General features: G+C 31.8%; 1 pseudogene; it reads right to left on the bottom strand.

Annotated features, from left to right (window-relative positions):
- Positions 1 to 2,663: 2,663 nt before the first annotated feature.
- LOC114326078 (jerky protein-like) lies at positions 2,664 to 24,202 on the bottom strand (annotated as a pseudogene).
- Positions 24,203 to 26,933: the final 2,731 nt, after the last annotated feature.

Genomic DNA, 26,933 nt, shown 5'->3' with positions numbered 1-26,933 from the left:
AGGGTGGTTGGAGGGCGAGTAGGGGTGGTGGAACACGAAATGCAGCCACCTCCACGTGGTGTGTTCTGGGTAGTTTATAAAACTAGCTGAGAGCTGCATATTTGTCTAAAACTAAAAAAATTAAATATTCTTAAGTTAATGCGGGGAATGAAGGAGTGGTCAAAATGAACCAAAAAAAAGCATGAATGATCTACTAGTGCCTAAAAATAGATTAGCTGATAGTGCAATCTTGTATAAAAAATGTGAAAAAAATTTTTTAAGGTCACGGCGGGGCATAATTTCAAGGTCAAAAAATTTTGAAAAAAATTGGTAAACATCTACTACTGTATAGGCAACTTTTGACATATAGTGCTAACTGCTAAAGTAAATTTTTGAAAATTCGAGATTTTTCGCTCCACCCTACTGCCCACACTGCAAAGTGACTGCGGAAAGCAGAATAGATCAGTTATTCTCGCCGACGTCTACCGGTATCACTTCTCACTCAGTAAACAGCAATATGTATTTCTGTTTATTCATATTTATCGAGCGCAGTAGTGACGTTTTCATTGTAATTTTACCTTCTTAGTGTAATTCTCAAGCAAACTGATTATTAATTTGCTCTGGTCTATAATTACTTATCTTCTCTTTTATCCGTACGAAGTTTACTGGGTTAGGTATTATATCAATATTATGATATTCTGGTGAAGTTGTTCTTCACCTCTGCCGAGATGTCATCATTCATTTTCAAACAAGTTAAATGAAAGCATTAAGAGAATCGTAAGTCGATGTGTGTTATATCATTGATACGTGCTGTAAATATAATAATTAGGAAATCGCAATTATCGTTGGACGTATTCGATAAAATTATATTGTACATTTAATGTTGTGATATATTAAAAACAACGTAACTTCAAAAAATAAACACGGTATAAGTTATAAATTCCAATAAATACAACAATTGCCCTAATTTGAGTGTCACTGAAAGTGATAAACGTCAAAATTCATAGTAAACAAGATATCAAAGACATACCGTATTGTTTATCCTTGTTTAACTTATTGTGGTTTTTATGGATAAGTGGCAATTTTGCGACACTAGTTTCTATGAGTAAAGGAGGGACCTAGTATAAAAAGTAATTAGTGAATAATTTCATAAGAATAAGACAGATTGGAAGAACTATAAATATCAGGTTATTTCATGCTTTGAGTACACAAAATATTTCTACACACATATTTCTGTTACTTCAGAGGCTCGTAAGAGGAGTTGATTCAGCGGATTTTCCTGGACATAGCTCAACAGAGAAGCTAAATGAAAAGAAGCTGTGGAGAAATGTCACGAAATAGAGAGACTACAAGCCAAGTATGACAATTTTAATGTACACAAAAAGTTAAAAGAAGTAACGGGTACTTTTAAAATGCGAACATTAATGAAGCTCATGAACACCAATGGAGAATTAATCATTGAAATCCAAGAGATGAAGGACAATGGAGAATATTTGGAGACACTTTTTCAAGGCCAAGGAACGGATTACAGGTATCCATTTTCAGAGAGGATAACGGGCACGGACATACCTAAATCCGAGGTAGAAGAAGCAATAAAACGGATGAAAACCAGGAAAGCTGTACGGCCTGAAAATATCGAAGCTCAATTTTTAAAACTCTTGGAGGAAGAAGGAATAAACTGGATCACGGCTATCTTCAATAAAATATACAATACAGGAATCATCGCTGATAAATGGGGACAAAAAGTATGAAGAATATCGAACAATCAGCCTAATAAGCACCTTTAAAGTTAAATCGTTACTAAATGAAAAAAGAAAATTTTACAGTAGAGCGAAAATTTAAAAAAAAATATTTTTTTTTTAATTTGATACAATGCAAGTGATAATGGTTACATATTTTTGTGAGATATGATAGATATATGTTTACATTAAAACGTACAACAGAGGAAAGCCTGAATAATTTATTAGAACAATGTTTTTGAATTTTTAATTTTTATAGTAATACTTTACCACTTAAATTTATTAAATTATAAATGGTAACTATGAAATTTGTAAATAATAAAATTAACCAAAAAGTAATAAAGTTGATATTTGTGGGTATTAAATATGATAAATTAACAAACTATCATACTTACTAATGTTTTATTGTCATATTAAAATATTAATAATTAAAATAAGCATAACAAACAAAAATATTTTTTCATAAACTAACTGAAAATAATAAAATCTTTTTAAAAGTTATCATAAAATTCAAAATAATTGATAATAAAAATATAAAGTTTGTAAAAGTTTTGTAATTCTTTCAACAGATACACTTTAGGCGATATTTTTCCCCACATGGAGATCCTACCTTCTCCGCAGGGACGATCTTTTCCTCTTATACATGGAAGTACATATATTTTTGTCCATTATTACACTGTTTTTTAGATTTTTGCTGTCGAGACAAATGATTAAAATGTTTATGCCTTAGTTTTTTCGGTACATTGCTATCAGGAGGGAGATTTACATTATTTTCCTTTCTGCATTATATTGTTACAGTATAAAATGGGCCTGTATAATAATTGGCGTCTACTTTCGAGTTGATATTAAATAGTCTGGATCTCTATCTGCATCATCGGAAGAAAAGTTTTTACCTGATGTGGACGTATTTGATGAAGATGAGGTCGAGCTAGATGACGAGGAACATTATGATGCTGATGATGAACTAGATAAAAGAGATCTTTTTCTGGAACTTGGAACTTGTTCACTTCCTTCATTCTCTGCAACTATCTTCAGAAAGTCACAACTGTCCTTTTCTCTCGTATCATTGCACGTCGTTTGTACAAAGCATTCATTTTCTTTGGTAACCGGAAAATCTGTAACCGAATGAGTTACTAATTCAGTTTGGAGTAGTTGTTGTAGGTACTTGTAAGCGCAACTACTAGCGCAAAACTTCATAGTGTGAATTTTGTAAACTGCATCTAACCTGAAGGTCTCACTATTAAATTTAACAAATATTTCTTTACCCTCTACGTAAAAGAAAAGAGTGACTAAAGGAATTGTAACACTTTAGTAGTAATAAAAATTACTGTACAGATTGCTACCATTTTAAAAGTAAAGTGTGGTTATACTGAAAGTAACACTTTGTCGATGATGTTGTATAATCATTGTAAAATTTGTTTAAACGAAAACTGTGATTAAACAATATGTTACACTTTTAGTGAAGTCGCTGAAGGTGGATATGAGCTATTACCTCCGATTTCGTTGAACCTCCATAGATTTGCATGAAAATTGGTGAGTGGTTAGAGGATATATCAAGGAACAAAGGTGATATGGTGCCATCTTACGCTTTTACCCTGGGGGTGGATGCCACCCCTTCCCGTAGGTGAAAATTATTTTATTGAAAATATCCCCATAATTCGATACAGGGACCAATTCTAAGCAAAATTAATTGATTGGTTGACTTACCTGTTAAGGAGGCACAATCATAATTGTCCTATCTTACATTTCGAACATTTGTACTTATGGTAGTGGTCTTTTCGGGCCGCTGATCACAGTTTAAAGAAGCAGAAGAAGAAAAAGAAGATTATTAAGCTTCTTGACAAGTGACGACCGCGCATCCCTGTTTTTTTTTATTATTTTATTTTTATCGCACCAGACATGGGTGGGTTCAAAAGAATCAATGGGGGGGAGCGTACAAATGTTCGAAATGTAAGATAGGAAAATTATGATTGTCCCTCCTTAACAGGTAAGTCAACCAATCAATTAATTGTCCTTCACATAACATTTCGAACATTTGTACTTATGGTAGGCTGTTGAAAGATTAAACAATATTGTGCGATAAATAAACAAAAGCACATTGCAATCCAAAAATGAATAGTACTTAGCAATTTTTTTTTTAGAAACTTTACACAAAATATATACGTATGTATACATACCTAACTAACATATTAGAGCAACTATTAATTAAGATTCATGTTTATATTTTAATTATATGAGATGTGTACCTTCAACCAGGTACAAATAAACATAATAAGAAAATTAATGTTCTTACTAATATTAGTAACCTACACATGTAATATAATTAAAATTACATACAATTACATGAACTCACCAGACAATACGGTTTTGCAAAGAGTCCGTAATCTTTTGCTAGAAGTTTATTATAAAAAATATTGAATACTTGAGAATTTTCTGTCCATCTCGCCGTCTCTCTAATATCTTCTATAATCCAGTTCTAACTCCCGCTGAGGTAGATGCATGTCTGACACTATACACTCTAAAAATATTAGTGTCTATATTTTTAATTTAAAAAAATGTTATATCCATCTACTCAACGCCTGGGTAGATGCTGCTTTATACGTCTCTTTTTTTTTTGTTTTTAGTTATAAACAAATTGTCTTCCGATTGAGGACGAACGTTTTAGAAATCTCTAAACACTCTCAACTGTGTTTTTTGTTTTAAATAGGTTGATATTTGTTTATTTATTATTATTATTATTTTTTGGGGAAGTCTTTATCCTATGTTATATCAAAATGTCAATTTAATCTTGATCCATGAAAATATTCTGAATTTTTATTAGGTACAGGGTTTGCAACCTCTGAACTGAAGTGAGTGCAATCAACATTACAAGTTTGTAAGTAAGATCTTTCAGGGAAAGGCTTGTGAGACGAAATAATGTTTCTAAATAAAGGAATACTGGTAGAGGGTCCCAAGTTAATTAATATTTGGGCAATTAAGGTTTGAGGTTATATATACATTTGTAAAAAAATTTAAAAATGTTTTTATAATATTCTAGGATATCTTCTATCAACGCCAATGCAGCACTGTGAATGTTTATACGAGCTATAATTATAATCCTGTTCTACGACAGATTTAATAAAATTAAAATTTGATAATTCATAAGCAAAATGGTTATTATTTTATACTAAACCGTCGCCATCTCTTGAAAACTGTATCATACAGATTTAGTGATTTGTTGTAATAGATGGGATGGAATCCTCAGGAATGCCTTTTCTTAAAAAGCTTGCCTGACAAGAATATGGAAACCCAAAAGATGTCCTGGATATAAAAGCCCAAAAAAAAATTCTAGATTAAATTTTTATCAGGTCCATAATTATCTTTTTGGTTGTGTAAGGTGTGGTGGTCAAAGGTTGTGTACCAAGGCTGAAAAACATAAAATTTAAATCCATGCCAATCTAGAGTTAAGGCATTGGCTTTCTCTGATCCGGGGTCAGGGTTCAAAATTACATACCTTGCACATTTTTTTTTAGGATATGTGGCAAACATATCGATTTCTGGAATAAGAAGCTGCTCAAAAATTATAGTAACACAATTATCACTTAAAGAATACCTACTCTGTTTCTATTTTTAAAGATCTTGATTCCGAGTCAGGCAAAAGCATTTTTTTTTACTGTTATAGATGCAAAGATAATTTTTAAATTCCTATTTTCACAGAACTATTAAACTTATCTGCAAATGTTGAGTACTGTACACTACCCATCTTGTTAATGCAAGACACAGCTGTTGCGTTATTTATTCCTAGCAAAATGTTACAATTCCTATATTCGTTGAAAAAGGATTTCAAGCCACTATATGCTGCTAGTAACTGAAGTACATTTATATGTAGTTGTTGTTCATGACTCCAAAAACCATGAGTTTTGTTATCAATGCAGCATACCCGCCATGCTAAAAGATATATGCATCGCAAAATATTTCAAGTACATAATTGGATTATTTTATATTTTGCTCACTATGTATGTATGTTATTTAACCACCAATTGTAATCGTTTTTAAGTATTTAGGTATGGTCATTTTAGTGTTATAACTATTAGTTTAAGAAAGAGGCTACTTTTCTTTTTTATTTATTTATATTTTTTTTTTAGTATAATTTTCCATATTTAACTTCCATAAATGGACGAACTGTTACAAACTGACCGACTAAGGCTGCAAATGATCTTATTTTACATGTACTTTTATTTTTGATGTTCTGAATACTATTAGATTTTTTTTTTGTCAGCAGGTGCAAAATATATCAGGTTCGAATCAAACGTAAAACCAAGAAAAGTTATATTTTGTGTGGGTGAAAGTATACTTTTCCTTTTTTTTATTTATAGTAAATCCCAAGCAGAAAAAACATAGAAAATGTTTAAACAATATTTTCTTTACATTTTAAATATGATTTTGAAATTGGTAAATGGTCCTCTAAAAAATTGACAAAAGTAAAGCCTCCTGTTATTAGATTATTTAGGGCTGGTTTTAAAGTTTTTGTAAATATAAAGGCCGAGATATTATTCAAACCAAACGGTAAACAGTTTAATTAATATAAAAAAGTTCTGTACTTAAATTTTAAATATTTTTTAGAATTTTAATGAACAGGAATAGCAAAATAGACAACTTTTAAATATATTTTTGCCATAACCCTTGAAAATGAGCTTGAGGACTGACCTATTATAGTCTTCCAGCTTAAAATATGTGGCTTCTATAAAGCAATTCAATTGTTTTAAATTCAAAACAAAATCTCTGATTTCCGTGCTTTTTGGGCACAAAATACTACGAAAAATAAATTGTCCTTTTGTATGTGAAGAAGGAGAAATAGTAATTTTTATTTACTTTTCAAGTATTTTTTTTTGTCATACGACTAGTTTGGGTCTATGAGAACTTTTGGTGCTCTCTCTTCAGAGGGCGTTGTTTTAAATAAAATATTAAAACCTTAGACCCAACTTAAAACTTTCTTATCTGAAGTAATCCCTTTCCATATTTTAATACAGTTAGCCATATTACCCTATTAATTTTTATTGACCTTTAGTATGACATCCTGGTTGTTCTCATTTGCTTTTAGTACTGCTGTCTGTTCGATTGTTTGTATCTCGATGCTAGTAGAGGGTGATTTGAGTACTGACTTTGTCCAATTCTTGGTCTGCTCAAGGTTGGATTGAAGTTTAAACGCTGCTGATTAAAGTTGCTAGATTCTGAAAGAACTCTTGATGGATGCTGAGTGGAAACAGCAGCTTGGCTTTGGATAAACAGTGGTCTTTTGTGGCTTCGTAATGACTTCTAGATGACTTAATAAAGCTAATTTTGTATCTTTGTTTAATATTTTTGACAAAACCAAACAAAAATTTATTGTAAGTACACTTACTAACTTTGTAATATCAAGGTAGACGATAAAAATTAATGCAGAATGTGCAAAAAGTAGTTAAATATATTTTATTCTATTCTAAACTTCTGGGCTACTATAAGTAACTCTGCGAAATAGGAGTAGCCCAAAATAAAGATTTTCTGGGCTACTAAAAAAAAGTACCCTCTTCTAGTTTTATTGTTTGAGGACAAACCAAACAAACATTTAATGTAAGCAGTAAACTTACTACCCTCGTAATATGAAATCTAGGCAAAATGTGCACAAAGTAGTTGAATAAATACATTTTATTGTATTCTAAACTTCTGGGCTACATTAAAGTACCTCGGAGAAATAGAAGCAGATAAAATAATCATAAAGGTTGTCTGGGCTGCTAAAAATACCCTCTGCTGTAATTTTATTGTTTGAAGACAAACCAAACAAAAAACTTGGTGTAATTAAACTTAATTGTAATCTTAAATCGAAGTAGAATTTACAAAAGTAGTGAAATAAATATAATTCTATTGTATTTCAAACTGCTGGGCTACTGTAAAAATACCTCTGAGAAATAGAAGCAGATAAAATGATCATAAAGATTGTCTAGGCTACTAAAAAATACCTCTGCTCTAGTTTTATTGTTTGAACACAAAACCAGACAAATAAATTAGTGCAAGTAAACTTGCTTGTAACGTGAAATCGAAGTGAAATTTACAAAAGCCGTTAAACTAATATATTTTGTTCTATTCTAAACTTCTCGACTACTGTAGAGTACCTCTGAAAAATAGAGGCAGGTCAAATAATCATAAAGATTTTTTGGGCTACTTAAAAGCACCCCTGCTCTAATTTTATTGGTAAACCCTTTATTTTGTTCTATTTTAAACCTTTGGGCTATAATTTTATTGTTAAACCCCTAATAATGTAGTCTGTATTACTTTGGGCTACCTTAAGGTATCCTTATTGACACAAACAATATAAATTTTTGCATAATATCATGTCTGTCGGACATTTTGCTACAAACTAAACATTAATAGGAAAACCAGTGCAGTGTGGCAACATAGCGCCTGTTACATCTCTGTGTGTTTTGACAAATACTATTGACGTTTTGAGTATTTCGAATAGGGAAGAAGGAGAGATGTAGTAACTATGACAACAGAGAAAATATATTGATAACAACAAAAAAGGACCCCAAGTTTGAATTTGATTAAAATTGTCATTTCGTAAATATTAAATATTTATAGTTCAATCTATTCATACATAATTTAATTTATCTAACATAAAATAATTCAAAAATATCTTATAAATAACTTGGTCTTTTGGGATAAAACCCAAAAATATCATATAAATACCTTAACTCTACCAGTTTCTGTTGCAAATTTTCATATTTCCGCCTCTTTCGGGATACATAATTATTCTCTGATGACTTTTGTGGTATTTTGAACACTTTCTAATAATTTTTATAAAACTATTTGGAAAACACTTGTGATCAGTACACGCACAGAAAAAAAAAACAGTGATGCGCGGTCGTCACTTGTCAAGAAGCTTAATAATCTTCTTTTTCTTCTTATGCTTCTTTAAACTGTGATCAGCGGCCCGAAAAGACCACTACCATAAGTACAAATGTTCGAAATGTTATGTGAAGGACAATTTGTTATATAAAGTCATTAAAATAAATTAAAACTTTTTAGGTTATTGAAGATCAAGTATTTTAATTTTTTTTGAGAAAAATGCATGTTTTTAACCGATTTTTCATCAATAACTCAAAAACTACTCAAAAAAGTTTTTACAAAAAAGTTATTATTACCAAAATTGAAGCTAATAAAAAATGTAATAATCCCTTTACTACAAAAACCTTTTAGCGTTAACTTAAAGTGAGTTATAGGTAATTGAATAAATATTTTTTTTTGGCGAGTAAATAAATCTAAGTATTCAAGCCGAAATAACGGGAAAATGATGCATTTTGCAACATAAACTTATTAAACATTTTTCAAAGTACTTAAAGATATCTATCAAATGAGCCTTTGAACATGTTGATAGCCTTAAAATTTATGCACAAAAATTTGTTCAAAATTTATCTTTTAAAAATTTTTCCAAAAAATGTTATTGTTTTTTTTTTAAACAAACTCCGTTTGTTTTTACGATATCAGGTAAATCTAAAAACCGTTTGAAAGCTAATTCCAAAGACTATTTAACCACATTGAATTTAATCTTTTAAACCCCTTACTTTTTAAAAATACAAGGTTAAATGGCCCCGGTTGCATGGTTTTAACAGCAAAATTTAAGATTTAAACGTTTCTATCTCGGTTATTATTTACCCTATGGAAATAATAAAATAGTCAAATATTTGACACAAAAAAACCAAAATTTGGGTATATATCATTTTTACGTATATTGAGTATTTTTGGAGTTATTATCAAAAGAATATGAAAATTAAAATAATTTTAAAAATTATGATTTTTTTAAATTATACCTTTTTTTCAAAAATATGCATTCTAAACCGGTCAAAATTATTGAAATCATTACTTATGCTAATATAAAGAAGTTCTTGTAAGGATTACAATAAATTTTAATTTTTGTGAAAATGGCGTATGTTTTATTTTTCACTTTTTCCCAAAAAATTCGAAAGGGTTGTTTCCTTTTCATCATAACTTGCTTAATTTTGACGCTATTAATTTGTTCTGAAGCTCATTTAATAGGCATTCCAAAGTACGTTGACAAATGATTAGCAGGTATATTTTATACATTGCATCGTTTTCCCGTTATTTAAGCTTGAATACTTAGATTTGAGTACTCGTCGAAAAAAACACATTCAATTGCCAATAACTCACTTTGAACTAACATTAGTGTAGTTCTTTAAGTAAGGCATGTATTCAGTTTTTAATTATCATCAATTTCAGTAATAATAACTTTTTTGTATAAACTTATAGTTTTTGAGTTATACGTGAAAAACCGATTTAAAACATGCATTTTTTTACGAAAAAATAAAATTTTTGGTCTTTAATAATTCAAAAAGTGTTGATTTATATTAATAACTTTATATAAAAAATTTTGCTTATAATGTATCCCTCTATCGATTTATGGTATTATATTTAATAAATAATTTTCACCCACGAGAAGGGGTGGCATCCACCCTAGGGTAAAAGCGCAAGTTGGCATCATGTCACCTTTGTTCCTTGAGGTATCCTCTAATTACTCACCAATTTTCATGAAAATCGATAGAGGTTCAACGAAATCGGAGGTGAAAATCTTCAGTCACTCCACTATTTAAGAATTAAAAGTTTCAAATACATGCTTCAGTCCGTCTTTCAGCCGTGTCTATACAAATAATCACAATTTTGTTTTAAAAATCTGTGTTCACTCCTCAGAATATGTGGAACAACTAGTATAGTCACACTGTTGTGTTTAGCATGTCGATCATATTTTGTTTAAAACCGGAAAAAAATAACGCCATCTAGCCTCCAGGACAAGATTTTGATAGGAGAGTCAAATTTATCAGGTAGCTTATAAAATTTTAAGATAGATGGCATTGATAACTCAATTCTAAAAAAATTTTGTTTAGGAACGGTTTATGTTTAAAGGTGCGGTTGAAACTGTTTCTTAGAGCCATCAATGGAAGCATTTATAAGAAGTGCGAGGAACAAAAAATATCGGACAGACAGTTCGGATTCATTAACCTTTAACTACCCGCGCATCAAGTTATGACATAACTACACGCGTGGCGTACTTTATACGCCACAAGAAAATACACAATAACAGCGGATTTGTTTATTTTTTTTTTTTTGAAAAAATACACTTAGTTGTTTGTTATAAACCTTATTCGGCATCAGTGAATACTTGGAGTTCCTTCCCAGTAAGGCTATTGGGATTTATAACTGGAATTATGGAATAACTGGATTCCATGATAAATAAAATTGCAAATAAAATTTTTTTTGAAATGTGATTTTTTCCGGGGAAAAAGTATTGTCTATAAAGGAAAATATATTTTGTGCCATAATGACTAAAAAACAATTGAAATATGTACTTATATTACTACTTATCTTAATATAATCGTGGCGCATATTGTCCACCACCGGAAACAACAAATAATAAACTGTAAATTACGATCTTCCCAGAACTCCGATTATAACGAGACTAAAACCAAATTGCAAAGCACATTCCAGTGAGAGGTTAGAGACATAAACAAGGTCAAAAATTAAATTTTTAAATATATTTGCACTAGAATTCTTATCTCTTGCGTACAAACTACGACAGCGCGTGTAGTTAAAGGTTAATGCAGTAGGTACCAGATAGGCACTTCTTGGAGTACAGGTCCTGATTCAAAGATGCAGGGACGTTAACTGCGACGAATACGCGTGCTTGATCAACTATGAAAAGGCATTGAACAGAGTTCAACACCAAAAGATAATTATGATTTTAAAAGAAGCAGACTTGGATGACAAAGATCTCAGAATAATTTCAGAACTCTACTGGAATTAGACTGCATATATGAAAATTAACGAAGAAGAAACAGATAACATAAAAATACTACTAGTCCTGTCGCCAGGGGGGTACATTGGCCTCCTTAATTCAGATGGACTTACCCAAGTTTTTTTATGTATTTTGACCCGTAGAACACGAATTTTTTGGGTAACAGTTAATCCGGATGTCGATAAGTTTGTTATAAACAAAGAACTTGAGGAATTACATAACAGCGATTTTCCGCAAAAAAGAACATTTTTTTTTGTATTTTTTTTGGTGATTCTCAGCAGAAAATGGTCCTACAAGTTTTTTCGTAGGATGCATAATTTTAGAGATAAACGCGGTTAAACTATCAAAAAATCGAAAAAGTGCAATTTTTTAACCCGAATAACTTTTGATTAAAAAATAAAAAGCAATTCTGTTTACTGCATTTGAAAGTTCAAGTCAAATTCTATCGGTTTTGATTATTTTCATTGCTAAAAATTAAGTTTTTATTTGTTAAACAAAGCCATAAACACATAGTGTTTCCCGTGCCCAATGCATGCATTTTAATGTACGTAATCTACGTAGAAATTGTCTGTATGCGCGCCTACTCGTTCGATTTCAAATGGGAAATATATTGAAAGCATCATTCAATCACTATGTGTTTATAGCTTTGTTTAACAATAAAAAAGTTAATTTTTAGCAATGAAAATAATCAAAACCGATAGAATTTGACTTGAACTTTCAAATGCGGCAAGCAGAATTGCTATTTTATTTTTCAATCAAAAGTCGTTCGAGTTCAAAAATTGCAATTTTTCGATCTTTTGAAAGTTCAACCGCGTTTATGTCGAAAACTATGCATCCTACGAAAAAACTTGTAAAAACATTTTTTGCTTAGAATGAGAAGGAGGAGGTTGTACCCCCACTGGCGACAAGACTATATGTGGAGTTAGACAGTTAAACACTAATACCCAAAAAACGAAATAAATGATTATTAGCAAGGAGAATATAAACGGGGCTCATCTATACATTAATGGATCGCAAATAAAGCGCGTAAAACAGTATTGCTACCTTAATGAGCAGTGGAGCAATGTAGAAGAAATAAATTGCCGCATAGGAAAAGCAAGAACAGCCTTTAACAAAATGAGCGCCGTCGTAAAAAGCCACAACATATACCTATATACACAAATGAGACATTTGAGATGTTAGGTTTTCTCTGTGTTATTGTACGGAGCGGAGACATGGACGCTTGTAGACACAACTATTGAAAAACTTGAATTATTTAAGATGTGGCTTTATAGAAGAATGCTGAGAATATAATGGACAGCAAGGATCACGAACAAAGATGTTCTATGGAAGAATGGAGAAGGAACCGGAGATTGTGTTTACCATCAAACGCATAAAATTGCAGTATCTGGGACACGTTATGAAAAATCATCACCGTGACTCCCTGCTGCAGTCCATACTACAAGGTAAAGTTAAAGGTAGGCGAGGACAAGGTAAAGGAGAATATCATGGCTGCGGAATTTGCAAACATGGGTTAAGAAAACCTCAACGGAACTGTTTCGAGCCGCAGCGAGCAAGGTTATGATTGACAATATGATTTCCAACAGCCGAAACGGCCAGAAGAAAAGAAGCTTAACTGATTAATAACCATAATTGACTGGACTCCGTTAAAGTAGGATCAGTTGTCCTTATACTGCGTAACATTAACTTCGGCTGTGCAGTGAAACGAAACTGATTTTGAAAAAGCTAATGATTGTATTTGACATACAATTTGCTTGTAAGCGTCTACAATTTCCCGTGCGTTTGGCTTTTGCAATGATGATAAACAAATCGCAAATCCAATCTTTGAAAATTTGCGAAATCAACTTGGAGTTTCATGTTTTGCTCATGGGCAATACGTGGCGTGTTTATCAGAAAGAATTAAATTGGTTACAATTTGTGATATACAGGGTGTCCAGGAACTCTCCTGACAAACGAAAACCGGAGATTTTTAGATAATTTTAAGACAATTTAACCCAATTCACCTAGTCCGAAAATGCTTTCTAAGGGACCTAGAGCTCGTTGCAGATGGCGGCTTGTAATTAGTTTTTCTTAAATATCTTTAGAACGCTTCTATTTAGAAAAACGAAAACTGGTTCTCCTATTTATCTTACAGAGATAAATCGATTGCATCAGTTGAAAATTTTTGTGTCGGTCATAGGCATCTGTTTTGGGTAGAGGAACGGTTATTTTATCGCATAACTTTGTTTATCTTTAATGTTTTAAGCATTTTTCACATGAGATTATTAAATTATGAGATGAGGTATTGTAGTCTTGCTTTAAGTCGGTAAAATACGAATTAAAAAACAGTTTTTTTCAAAACAACTTAGTCTTAGTAAACTTAAAAAAAGAAACGAAAACAAATTTAAAAGTACTTTATACCAGTTTAATTTTATATGAAAGTATAAACAAAACAACTACTACGCTCTAGACAAGTTCGGTTAGGCTAGGAAATTCCATCTCCTTAAGTACTTGGGCACAGAAAATATTTTCAAAACCGACGCTGAAAATCCAATATTATAACAATCATGTTTAATGTCAATCAAGTATGTATTTCCAATATTCTTGAGCTAGCGCTATTCAGTCTACAGAAAGTGTAGAGAATTATCGATTTCGAGGTTTAATCTAAGACTTCGAAATGTAAGTTGGAGATTGTTAATATACCGAAGTTAGTTTTGGCTAAGAATAACATTTATATAAGTGAACATAATCGAAAAAGGTAGAGTAAAATACTTTTCATATTACTTCCTTTCAATGATTTAAATACACTCCTGGTCTAAATAAAATATGGACACTTGCATTTTGTAGGTTTTTTTATTGTTTGTCAGTGTGTAGTTTTAAGGGCATAGGCTCAAAATGTCGTATACTAAAATATTCAATGTGTTTTAAATGTATTTATTTTTTTTCGAATCCTAAGAGAACTAATTAATATTTTTGAAAAATTTAACCGCAGTATGAAAGACTACATTATTACTGAGGGGCGAAAGTTCCTAAAAACTTATATAATGTTTATTTTAACAAGTTACAGGGGTGAATATAACAGAGAAAATTTAGTGTCATTTTTAATTACAAATATTTTATTAAAAAAAAAATTTTTATTTTTTCTAAGGGACTTTCGGATCTCGGTAATAACGTAAGCTTTCACTCTGCGTTTAAATTTTTCAAAAATATTTATTAGTTTTCTCAGGATCCATCTATATCACCATAGAAACAAAATTTTGGCATTTTTAGCCAAAAATGATACTTTATCCTGTTTACTAACCACAGATTTTTTGCATTTTTTGGGTTTACGATAAGTTTTACGTTTATTTTGATACATTGAGATCACTGTTCATACCCCAGGCTGTGAGTAAAAAATAGGTCGACTTCAGGATATAATTCAGGAATTTTTGAAACCTATCAGGTGTTGTAAAGGACGATGCCAGCAATAACTTCTACTAAAATGTAACCAAAAATATTGTGCGCTTTTTTTCTTATTGCGATTTTTATTTGTTAAATTTGCAATTTTTAATGATTTTTAATTTTGCAGCTTAGGGTATTGAATTTAGAGAAAAACTTTTTAATATAAAATTGTAGTAAATTAAAAAACCTACAATTTGAGGTATGGTATGTTTAATTTTGTTAATTGGTTATTGCAAAACAGCCTGCGAAATGTCCAAAATGGCCGTTGTTTACAATTGCATTATTTATTGTACAAATAATTTTTTTTATTTTTTAAAGCTTTAGAATGAAGATCTTTCAATTCTAAACATAAAAAAAAATTGTAAGGCCAGATTAACGAATTTGTTGCTTAGATATTATAAATTGTTTATCCCAAGAGGTCAAATGTCGAAGGCTACAACTTTTTGAAAAAAAAATCGTAGAGAGTTGGTGAAGCATCTAATCTCCTTCTAAAGAATTATGTTTTCATATTCTGATGTAAATAAATGCGTCAAATATTTTTAAACCTCTAAATTTTGGGTTTGAAAATAAGGGAGCAAATTTCGTTATAAACATTTAGAGCTGAAGCGGCCATGTACATCCTATGAGTTTCTAACTTACAGATTATTGTTGCTGAAGACAAAACAAAGATTTATAAAAAAATAAAAATTTTCTACAAGCCACTGAAGCCGAGATAATTGTTTTTTTTTTGTTAAATCGTAGTGCCTTTATTTATACCAATTAAGAAATTATTTTACAGTCATTGCCTAAAGAAAGACTAATATTATCTTAAAATAAAATTTATTATAAAATATAATTACATTTAATTATTAAAAATTATTTTTAAAATCGGTGCTTTTGCGAGCGGAAGAATTTTGCAAATCGCCCGGCTCGCTTCAAATCCGCGCGCTCGGAAAATTTTTACGTAACTTGTATTAAATTTTGTCAGAAAACAATTTAATAATATTACCATTATAATATACAGTCTATTTACCACTGTATTTGTTTTTCTTGATAATCTTTTATATGTGAAATTTCATTTCGGAAGAAATAATATTACAAAAATGATACATACTTATACATGAAATATATAACTATATTTTTAATTTTTTCATTGTTATATAAATATAATAATAATAATGTTACTTTTTGCTATAATATACAATATAAAACTTTTTCTTCTTGTAGTGACAATTCGTTTTGGATTTCACATATAAAAGTTTATCAAGAAAAACAAATATATATAAATTCGGGTTCAAAACGTCCTCCGAAGTTGTCCGATGCTTTGTTGCCAATATCTTCTATCATTGCAGTTTTCATCTTCTAATCCTCGTATACTCATTGATCGTCTTACTCCTTGTATCCATGTCGTTCTTGGCCTTCCTCTTTTTCTGTTTTCTGTGGGTATCCATTTCATAATTTTCTTTGGCAGTCTTTCCTCCCCCATTCTCTGAACATGTCCGTACCACGTTAATTGTTTCTTCTCAATGCATTCTACAACTGTTTCTTGTAAATTCATTCTTCGCTTTACTTCCTCATTTGTAACCCGATCCAATCTCGATGTTCTACTTGCTCTTCTTAGGGCGTCCATCTCAGTAGCTTCTAATTTTCGTTTTAGGTGTTCCTTTATTCTCCATGTTTCGGATCCGTATACCAATGTGCTCTTAATCATGGTGTTGTATATTCACATTTTTCTTTGTTTCCCTATCTCGGTACTTCATAAAACTCCGTTCAATTATTTAATTATCGTTCTTGCTTTATTTATTCTGCTCTTAATTTCTGCATCGTCAGTACCTTCCTTGTTGAAATTAATGCCCAAATACTTATTTATCACAGCTAGTTATTTTCTGATTATTGTCCAATATCATATCAGTTGAATCCTCACCTAGGCATAAATATTGTGTTTTTTCTACATTCATCTGCAATCCCCATTTTTCGTATTCTTCCTTCAATTTGCGAGTCATATATTCCAAATCTTCTTTATCGTTTGCAGAAAAACAAATACAGTGGTAAATAGACTGTATATTATAATGGTAATATTATTAAATTGTTTTCTGTCAAAATGTAATACAAGTTACGTAAAAATTTTCCGAGCGATTTGCAAAATTCGGCCGCTTGCAAAAGCACCGATTTGAAAAATATTTTTTAATAATTAAATGTAATTATATTTTATAATAATTTTTATTTTAAGATAATATAGTCTTTCTTTAGTCAATGACTGTAAAATAATTTCTTAATTGTTATAAATAAAGGCACTACGATTTAAGAAACAAAAAAACAATTATCTCGGCTTCAGTTGGTTGTAGAAAATTTTTATTTTCTTATAAATCTTCGTTTCGTCTTCAGCAACAATATTCTGTAAGTTAGAAACTCATAGGATGTACAGGGCCGCTTCAGCTTTAAATGTTTATAACGAAATTTGCCCCCTTATTTTCAAACCCAAAAATTATCTCGGCTCCAGTTGGGCGTAGAAATTTTTTATTTTTTTATAAATATTTTTTTTATCTTCAGCAACAATAGTCTGTAAGTTAAAAACTCATAGGATGTACAGGGCCGCTTCAGCTCTAAATGTTTTTAACGAAATTTTCCCCCTTATTTTCAAACTCAAAAATTAGAAGTTTAAAAATATTTTACGCATTTATTTACATCAGAATATAAAAACATAACTCTTTAGAAGGAGATTGGATGTTTCACCAACTCTCTACGATTTTTTTTTCAAAAAGTTATAGCCTTCGACATTTGACCTCCTGGGATAAACAATTTATAATATCTAAGCAACAAATTCGTTAATCTGGCTTTACAACTTTTTTTATGTTTGGAATTGAAAGATATTTATTTTAAAGCTTCAAAAAAAATATTTGTACAATAAATAATGCAATTGTAAAAAACGGCCATTTTGGACATTTCGCAGGCTGTTTTGCAATAACCAATTAACAAAATTAAACTTACTATACCTCAAATTGTAGGTTTTTTAATTTACTACAACTTTGTACTAAAAAGTTTTTCTCTAAAGTCAATATCCTAAGCTGCAAAATTAAAAATCATTAAAAATTGCAAATTTAACAAATGAAAATCGCAATAAAAAAGGCGCACAATATTTTTGGTTACATTTTAGTAGAAGTTATTCCTGGCATCGTCCATTACAACACCTGATAGGTTTCAAAAATTCCTGAATTACATCACGTTTTTTCACCCACAGCCTGGAGTATCATTAGTGTATTAAAATCGTGTTAGTACTCCTGAAAATAATATAAAAATTGTGGCATTACATGAAGATGGTCTCAGTATACGTTATATTGCAAATCGTTTGAATATTGCCGAAATTACCGCCCATTATGCTTTACGAAGTATCGTCAGACTAGAGAAAACACTAGAAGACCAGGATCAGGCAGAAAAGATGCAGTGATCAGCGCGATGAACGTTTTTTTTTAGGATTTCCGCATTATGGAACCGCTCTTAGTCTTTACGTTTTGGCCACACGGGCGATTTTTTACGGCGCGATAATTTACGGCGCCCATTGGTTTGACTACCTCCTCCACCAATTTTAGATGAAATGATTCCATTTCATCTACGGCGCCCATTGGTTTGACTACCTCCTCCACCAATTCTAGATGAAATCATTTTTCATCTAAAAGCAATGTCAAACCAATAGGCGCCGTAAATTATCGCTCCGTAAAAAATCGCCCGTGTGGCCAAAGCCTAAGCGTCTAATGTTCTCGCGAGTCGTTTGTTAGAAGCTCGAGGAACTCATATTTCTGCACGAATTTTAAGAAGAGTCCTACTGCACGAAAGTAGTTTACCTTTTCATAAGCCAGTAGTACACTCTAAATGAACAGCAGCTCATCGAGCTAAGAGAATGAGATTTATGAATGGTAACAGATACTGTTCAGCAATGAGTATTGCAACGTTGTCTGATGAGTGCCGTTTTTGTTTACAATCTTCAGACGGACGGTAACGTGTATGGAAAAGATCCGGAGAAAGATTTGCACTTTGCTGTTTTTCACCCAGAATGCCATTTCGTCGGTCCGGAAGAATAACTTAGCTGCAAAAAGCCAAATATCCCAGAAGAGCAAAAAAAACGATTTTTAGATATTTAAAAATAGGAACTAAATGACCTGGAGCATTGGTATGGCATTTATTCTTACAACGATGGCTTTTATTTTTTCCCTATTGGTTCGAATTGCATTATCTTAATTTGATCTCCCCATTTTCAATTCTATTTACTACAGTTGCGTAAATAAAGAGTAACCGTCCAGGAGCATCGGTATGGCATTTATTCTTACAATGGTGACTTTTAGTTTCATCCCTATTGGTTCGAATTTCATTATCTTAATTTAATACCCCCATTTTCAACGCTATCTACAGTTGCGTCACTCTTGATCTTACAATTGTTCTATACAAAAAAACGATTTTTAAATATTAATAGGCCATTTATTCTTAGCGCGATGGCTTTTATTTTCATCCCTATTGGTCCGAATTTCATTATCTTAATTTAGTTTTGTCCATTTTCAACGCTATTTAGACTTGCGTCATTAGTCATCTGAAACAAGGTCTAAAATGGTGCGTATTTCAATAACTACGCAACTACCCTGTAGCCTGTAGTAGCTCAGCATATAGTTACAGTGCTGTCAATTTTGTATCATCTGTACACAGTATTTTAGAAGTTAATTACGCAATAAGCAAGAATTGACAAAATTTGCAGTTACGTCATTGTTCTTCCGGACCGGCCATTTGGTAGCGGAGGTGTTATGGTATGGGCGGGTATTTGTTTCAACGGACGCACCGAATTAATTTTCATCGAACATGGAACTTATAACAGCAGACGACAATACATACGACAACTGGAGGAAAATGTTGTCCCCTACGCTTTTTGGGTTGGGGGTAATTTTTATTAATGCTGCCTAATGCGCATCTATATACTGTGCGAATGGTCATGGACTACCCAGATATTGTGGGAATTTTTTTTGGATTGGCCACCATTCAAGTCAAGTCAACTCACCATTGGGAGTAAGTCATTTTTGGGAACAAGCTTTTTGGGAGCATTCCAGCTCCTTTTCGTCCTGCCACCTGGGCCTACGGAGGGCATGGGACCGCATCATCTTGATGCTCATTTCTGAGGATGCAGCAGCAACCTCTTTAGGAGTCGTTTGGGAACATTTAGTGTTGTGTTTTAAGTAACTATGGTTTTTATATATCACACATTTATTTGATACATTATGTTTATTAATTATTTTTTTCAGATTTAGCGTACCTTTGTTTTTATATGACATATTTGTATACTATGGTATTTGGTTCCCAAACTTTGTATCTACGGTAACTTCTTGTGCACAGGAATAAGCCTAGAGAAAATTAGGTTTTTAATACATTATTATTGGTTTATATAATTCGGGTAAATTTATTTTTTAATATTACTAGCTTGTTTCCCAAATATTTTACTGTTATTCGCTTTATTCCATTTGTTCGGTTAATTTAGGTCATCGTCGGTATTTATCTCAACTTCATTTCTACTTTAGTCAATTGTATATTTAACTTTATTTATTCATTATTGTATTTTCCCTTAGTGAGGCTTGGGCCTAATTATTTGTAGTATTTTCATCTTTGTCAGTTTCCTTTAGTTGTACGTAGCAGGCGTACTATAACCATTTGGTAGAAGACTTATGTAATTTTGTACCCTATATGTTAGTGAGAGGTACTTATACCTGTAATTTTGTAACAGATAACATTATTGTTGTTATCTTAGAGATAACTTTTTGTATAACTTATGTCATTTTAGAGTCACATGATATCATAGGCGTAACCAGGGGGAGTTTTGGGGGTTATAACCCCCCCCATTGGGATGTACTTTGAGCTCTATACGCTTAACACCATAGCCCTCAGAGACCTTCCAGTAGTTGTAACCCCCCCCTTTCAGGTAGTTGTAACCCCCCCGTTAGGATCATCCTGGTTACGCCTATGCATGATATACACTTTGTGTAACTCAGAGATTGTCAAAAATCTAGTAGTTATTTTTAATAAATATGTATTTATTTTGTATATCAATTATTTTATTATTCCTTTATGTTCGTTATTACAGGTTTAATATATTTAATATTTGAAAGCAGTGTAAGATACCTGGGAAAATGATCGAAGATCATTTTCATGGCGCCCATGATTAGTTAGTTTTATTTATTTTGTTCGTTTTTAGTCATTATTCATCTCCATTCATTTTCAGTACATTATTCTTATTTTATTATTTCATCTTCTAGTCATCATTACTATCTATATAGAGCTACTGTTCTTCGACAGGCATGCAAACGAGCCGTATCCATCCTTGAGTGTCAAGTTGCTCTCTTGCATATATAGCTAGCCAACTCTATTCAGTTTGCCTCTGTCTCTTCCCACTTCTACTTCTATCCCTTCTAATCCCCCTTTCTTCAGTACTACTGCACTTTAGTAGTATTTTTCCTATTGCGGCTTCTCAACGTAGAAGCCCCTTCATTTTCATTTTACTACTTTCAACTACCTAATAGAAAGTAGTTCTTCATTTCTTTTTTTTCCTTACTTCTGTTGGAGTATATCTTTCTTTTTACTTTCACTCCAACAGAAGTTTTGTTATTTTTGTTACACTGGCCTTTGAGGTAATAATATAAAAAAGTTTTAACGAATATCAGACATGTCATGCGCATGTCCCTGCCATGTCTGATTTGATGAGTTGAATTAGTTTCAGTTTGACATGACATATGTATACCTAACCTGAGTTTTTTTGTTTTGGTTTCCAGTGCAGTGACCCTGTGCTGTCTACACATAGTGTTATAAATAATGTAATTAAATTGATAAAATTTATTTTAGATTCCGTCCCTTAGTTACTTGTCACATAGACACTCAGTCTAGTCAATCTATGTAAATTGGATCATCATTTAATGTGCCATCATATAAATATGTGCCAGTTACTGTAAGCAACTCGGGTATGGGTTACCCCTAGAGTTACTTTTGGTTGGATTGGATATCACCTATTTCACAACATCCAGGATTGGATTTATCACCACAGCAGCCCACTAGTTTTTGCCGTGCCAAGAGGAAATTCCTTCCTATCTGAACTTTAAATAGGAACTGTGGTTAAGATAAGTTGTTTAATTTTATTATTTACATATTTTGGGTACTCTATAGTTGCTTGCACTGTAAACTTCTTATATGCATACAATCGAGGTAAACTAGGTACATATTTCTTGATAGATAGGGTTTTAGGTCGTTGGTTTTTTTTTGATTTAATATAAGTAGTAGTTTCAAATAAATAAAATTAGGTCTTGTTCAATAATCATTATAAATAATAATTGTTTCTTAAAAATTTGATAGGAAAGGGGTCGTTAAAGGTTTGTCGCGAATTTCAAATAGGGAATATGTCTTGTAGGTTTTTACATTGTATATAAAGAGTAACTGACCAACTCATTTATACAACTAATTTATATAACTCATTTATATAACTCATTTATATAACTCATTATATATTTACTTATTAGTGTTTGCTAGGTGAGATCTTTATTATTTTTGGTAACCGTAGCGTTCTTGTAGTGGATCTCACTCTAGCGTAGTTCAATTTAGGAAATAATTACTAACTTTTTAGTTGTAAGGACTTAGTGCTATTCTGACGGGACTTTTGATTTGGATTTTGATTTTAATATCTTTGCTTGGCCAGTGATAGTGGATAATTGCTTGTTAAGTGGCCTTTGCGGTCCTATTTGATTTTTCCCCATCCACTATCACTGTTATTACGTTGCGTTATATGTAAATTGTTAGTATTTAACATTTATCATTAATATATTTGTATGTATTAAGGTTGGTGTTTTATTTCAGTCTGTATTACCAGTATATAACATAGCAAGACAAGATCAGTATTTAGTATTTTGAATTTCAGGTGGTTGTAACCAGTGTCATAGAGTTCCTGTTGTTCGTTACTTCAAAATCTCGAACCTGTCCAACTTCTTGGTTCTGAGAGCCGAGTTGTTCGTTCGAGTTGGCGCCTTTTTTTCTTCTTCTTTCCTTGTTGTAACTCGATATTATTTTATCTCTTGCATTCTTATCTATTTTCCTCCCATTTTTGTATTAACAGTCTCATTTTCTTCCCAGTTACTATCATTTCATTACCAAATTTTCTTCTCATATCTCCAAAGCCAATATTCGGTGTATTGAAGCTAGCCCGAATACTCACTTGAGATTTAGCGTCTCTCTGCCCTTTTAATTTTTTTCCTGAGCTAAGCCCCTCTTCTTGTCGTCTTAAATCTCTTATCATTTACTTTACCCATCTTTATTCAGTTCTTCTCTTCAAAAATCTCTATACCCAGAGTATAGAGGTTTCAATTGGCGTACGTAATAATTCCATTAGACGATTTATGTGACACGGAAAAAGATAAACAATAAGCAACCATTGCCAGAAATGATTTAAGAGCTGACAATAGTGTTGAATGAAGCATGGAAATTTATACCGCAAGAAGAGATGGAGCAGCTTATTGCAAGTATGCCTAGGCGTATTGAAATCGTCCGCAGATGTAGGGGAGGCCATACCCAATGCTAAACCCAAAGAAGAGCCAACTGTGGGTAAATAAAATTTTATATTTTATTTTGTTAATTTTACGAACAATGTTAATTTTTTTCGCTACTTATTACAGTGAAACCTCGTTAACTCGGATTAATCGGGACCGCGGCCGATCCGGGTTAGCCGGAGAAAATGGTAAAAATTAATATAATACGGTATACTTACAGATAGTTTGCGTATTCCATGACGTTTTTTCCATCTATCCAGCCAACCTTGACTCGCAGTGAAATTTGGTTCACAATCAGGCAACATTTTATTCAGCTTGAGTGCTGATTCTTAAATAATTGGACCAGAAACTGGTAAACCACGTTCGCGTTCCGCACAAAACCACACATACAAAGCGTCGTCGAGAGTCTCATTTTTAGCTTTATTAGCTTTGCACCGATTGTCCAAACTGTCTTTTGTTATCATTTTGAAACAAAATTCTTCGACTTTAGTTCTATGTTTCTTCCAATCCGAAACTGTAGATTTGCCCACACCATATAATGCTGCAATTGTTTTTAAAGATTTGCCTTTATCAATTCTACTTAATGCTTCTAGTTTCTTTTCCATTGTGACTACAATATTTTTACGTTTTGTTGCCATTACGTAGACAAAAAACACGCAAACACAAAATCTGAATAGATTTACGAACGATTACAGAACGGAAGCGAACAATACGACTGCGCTACACACAATACGGTCTCAATCGCAACGATGTGATGTTATTTAATAACAGTGAAGACTATGACCGTTGGTTAAAAAAAATGTTTAAGAGTCTTTTAGTCTTTTTTAAACAATGCTAAGACAGTTTGAAATAAATACAGGATACTACAGGTTCCTGTTGTTTCCGATAACACGACAAGGAACGTCGTGTACCATGAGTCTTTTTCACTATCCTGTATGTAGTTCAAATTACACAAATACCCATTATCTCTCAGATATTATATTATAGTCCTGTCGCCAGGGGGGGCACAACGGCCTCGTTAATTCAGATGGACTTACTCAAGTTTTTTTTATGTATTTTGACCCGTAGAACACGAATTTTTTGGGTAACAGTTGATCCGGATGTCGATAAGATTGTTATAGACCAAGAACTTGAGGAATCAAATAACAGCGATTTTTGGCAAAACAAAACAATATTTTGTATTTTTTGGGCCATTTTAAGTATATTTCTACAAGTTTTTTCGTAGGATGCACAGTTTTCGAGATAAACGCGGTTGAACTTTAAAAAAATCGAAAAATTGCAATTTTTGAACCCGAATAACTTTTGATTAAAAAATAAAATAGCAAGTCTGCTTACCGCATTTGAAAGTTTAAGTCAAATTATATCGGTTTTGATTATTTGCATTGGTAAAAATTTATTTTTTTATTGTTTAACAAAGCTATAAACACGTAGGGTTTCCCGTGCTTTTACATGCGTTTTAACGCATGTAACGTAGAAATAGTCTTGATTGCACTAGTACCTATTCTACCTACTCGTTCGATTTTAAATGAGAAATCATAGAAACATCACTCACGCACTAGTTGTTTGTAGCTTTGTTTAGCAATACCACAATAAATTTTTAGCAATGCAAATAATCAAAACCGACATAATTTGACTTGAACTTTCAAAGGCGCTAAGCAGAATTGCTATTTTATTTTTTAATCAAAAGTTATTCGGGTTTAAAAATTGCAGTTTTTCGATTTTTTGAAAGTTCAACCGCGTTTATCTCGAAAACTGTGCATCCTACTAAAAAACTTGTAGAAATATTTTTTGCTTAAAATGACCCAAAAAATACAAAATATTGTTTTGTTTTGCCAAAAATCGCTGTTATTTGATTCCTCAAGTTCTTGGTCTATAACAATCTTATCGACATCCGGATCAACTGTTACCCAAAAAATTCGTGTTCTACGGGTCAAAATACATAAAAAAAATTTGGGTAAGTCCATCTGAATTAACGAGGCCGTTGTACCCCCCCTGGCGACAGGACTATTACATACATTTTTATTGTTGAAATGTTTGTCTGATAAAAATCGGTCCGGGTTAGCCGGATTTCCGGGCTATCGGGGGCCGACTTATCGGGGTTCCACTGTACTTTCTTTTTGGTTACTTATCTTTCCTATTATTACTTTTCTAGTAGGTATTTTAAATAAACGATTTCTATCTATTATTGTTTACTTCCTTCCCATTTAAACCACAAACACATACAGAATTTAAAAGCAAATAAACTGGAAGTGTCCAGATTTTTTTGACCCGGAGTGTGTAAGGGTATCATTAAAATTAACAATTATATAGGGTGTTTGATAACGAATGGCCATAGCTTAACCTTACATTCCTAAGGTTAAAATAGATCGATTTAAACTAACTTACTTTAGTGCGAAAGTTGATAATAACGAAATACAGGGTGTCAAAATTAAACTTTTATTTTATTTATTATTGAATATTTGTTAACAGGCATGGGATAACAACAAGAAATTTGGAAAGCTGGGGTTTTTTGGGACGAGAAATCTAAAGCCACCAAAAATTATGTATTACACAGAGGATGCCACATATGTCTTTCACGCCCTTATTTAATACGTTTCATTTTATTATTACCCAATCTACATAGTTGTTGAATCAAGTTTAATAAAAAATTATCATAAAATAGCATTTCATTATAATACTAAAATACAGGGTGTTATATTTAACAAAGTTCTACAGGGTGTGAAATTGGCCATACATTTCATAAAATTAAAACATCGAGGAGAATTCAAATATGTAAAAATATATAGGGTGCTTCATTATAAAAAACGTAACTTTTTGTCATCCTGTGAAAACGGATGGTCCTGTATATTTACAAATAGTTTTACATTATGATCCGATCTATGCTTTAACTTTTATCTAAATGATTTTTGAAGTTATACTTCTTTAGGCGCGATATGAGGGTGACTATTTATTATTAATCTGCGCGCATGCGCACACCGACAGTATGGTATTAGTCGTTACACTGGCTCTGATTGGGTGTTGAATTGATCTGTCAATAATAATTGTTCAATATGGAGGAAAACAAATGTTGTATAATATATTAGTTTTATTGTTGTGGGGACAGAAACAAAAAAGTTTATAATTGTAGTGACTTTTTAAATAGTTTTTAAAAGCAACAGGTACGTAATAATTGTAAATGTTTCAGTGTCCTAATAAAAAACTTCATAGGTACCCACCTATTTGAACCTACCAAAATACATAGTATGTAATACTTTTATTTACATAATTTGATTAACATCAAAATTTCTATCAATATTCACCTAATGTACTGTTTTCTTACTCTATATTTTGTTGTTTTTCAATTCTAAATCATTTCAATTCAAAATCAGAATAATTTGATTTAATTCAGAATTGTCAAAAGTTTAATCCGTTTAGTTACTTGAACTTCGCATATGATGACGT

The sequence above is a fragment of the Diabrotica virgifera genome, chromosome 1 (assembly GCF_917563875.1).
Source record: "Diabrotica virgifera virgifera chromosome 1, PGI_DIABVI_V3a".
NCBI classification, from domain to species: domain Eukaryota; kingdom Metazoa; phylum Arthropoda; class Insecta; order Coleoptera; family Chrysomelidae; genus Diabrotica; species Diabrotica virgifera.
The sequence above is the reverse complement of the archived record's forward strand: the minus strand, read 5'-3'. Positions and strand labels throughout refer to the sequence as shown.